This window comes from Aplysia californica, unplaced genomic scaffold (genome assembly GCF_000002075.1).
Source record: "Aplysia californica isolate F4 #8 unplaced genomic scaffold, AplCal3.0 scaffold00508, whole genome shotgun sequence".
NCBI classification, from domain to species: domain Eukaryota; kingdom Metazoa; phylum Mollusca; class Gastropoda; order Aplysiida; family Aplysiidae; genus Aplysia; species Aplysia californica.
This window is the reverse complement of record NW_004797778.1, coordinates 64,429-66,192: the sequence shown is the minus strand read 5'-3', so window position 1 is coordinate 66,192 and position 1,764 is coordinate 64,429. Positions and strand designations below refer to the sequence as shown.

Below are 1,764 nucleotides of genomic sequence, written 5' to 3'. Positions count from 1 at the left end.
TGGGGGCTGATACAGGGACGACGCTGAAGACACTTAAGTTTGGGGAGCCGGAAAGGTGTTTAAAAGGAAGACGCTATTGTTTGAGTTTGAGGAAGGCGGAGATGGTCGGGGGGAGGGGGGTGATGAGGGGGATTTACAGAGAGACGCTACCGGTATTGCAATTGTAAAGAAATTGTCTGCTAGATCTGGGTAGAGCCGCGTCTGTTTGGTCAGTTACATTCCTTATAATAATCGACACGAGGGTCGAAGAGGTAAAGCGTTGAGTCTTTCTGCAGCTTCAATTTTAGGTATAGTATAAGGTTTTACGGCGCTCGCAACTGCTAAGGTCATATGAGCGCGCAGCTTCAATTTTGTTTCTTTTAAAAAGAATTTTTAATTACTCCCTTCGTAATTTTCACCCCCCCCCCCCCAAAAAAAAAAAAAAAAAAAACCAGAAAAAAACCCTAGTGCGTAGTTGCTTCCGCCGGCTCATGGCACCTTCATGTCATGTAGACTACACACAAACGTTTTGCTTTATCCTCTGATGTACCTTTTTTTTTTTAAAATCAAATTATAACTTATTTTAATTAATGTAACAAGATAGCTGGTTCTTACCTGTACGCACGTCAGGTCATTGAGATATTCTTCTTCAGCTATAGATCTTCTTTTACGGATTTTTTTTTTTTTTTACAGTCCACACACACTAACCACCGGCCGATGTGTAACCAGACTAACTACAACCGTCTCACACTAGCAACACAGTTCATTCACACGCAATTCCGCTTCTCGACAGGAGTGCATTCTCGCTCACACTTTTGCTGCACACAACACACATGACAACATGACACGCACGTTTCCGACTCGTTCAAAAACAACCTACAATTAATATTATAACTATCAGATTAAAGGAAATTGAAATTGAAAGGATCATTTGAAAAAAAATATAAATTTAACAAAATAAAAATATTTTTTGAGAGGAACATGGATACTTTTTTTTCAGAAAGTCTGGACCAGAATAGTTTGAATATTGATAGAGACGTACAATTCAGCTGTTAAAAAATGCAGCATAGTCAATAACATTTACATAAAATAAACACAAAACTGAGTAAAAGTTAATGATCCATGCAAAGAACGCACAGTTTGATTATAAATCAAATAAGTTATCTGGGAGGGCTTGTTCTTTGCAGATTTATTTTGTTTAGACGCAGTACACAACTGAACGATGCAGTGCATCAGCTGACCTGGCACGTAATAAATATACAAAGAGTCCACTTCAACTTTAATACACACTCGAGACAGGCAAAGTGAGATTGAACCACTATCATTAACTACACGCTAGACTTGTTCGGATGAACGAGGATGAACGATCCAGTGCAGCCATAACATGCAGTGTATTACACTTTTTAGGATGAAGTCAGTTTCATCAAGACTTCTAAGCAAACAACTTTTAGAACTACAGGCTTATAAACAGACCACAAAATAGTAATATAGTAAAAAATAGTTTGCTCACCTCTGCAATACAACATTGAGGTTATTTCTTTATCTTCACACTCACACTTCAGACACTATTTCCTAAGTCATTTATTTCAGTTTTCTAAATTTTGGTAAGGTATGAAATGTCGATTACTTGTTTCATTTTCCACTATTTATATAGCAGGTTTATTTTGTATGTACCAAAAATAAGGAAAATCCAATATTGAGATATTTTCATTCCCTGCTAGCTCAAGCAATAGATTGACCTAGGTAAGCACCTATTCTTCTTTTAAAAACTTTTTCTATCCCCCC

At 37.2% G+C, this 1,764-nt stretch overlaps 1 protein-coding gene across 1 annotated transcript in view; it reads right to left on the bottom strand.

Annotated features, from left to right (window-relative positions):
- LOC101856600 (ceramide glucosyltransferase-B) overlaps positions 1 to 1,764 on the bottom strand; it is a gene marked incomplete at its 3' end in the record, with an annotated part of 22,615 nt that overhangs the window by 16,991 nt on the left and 3,860 nt on the right.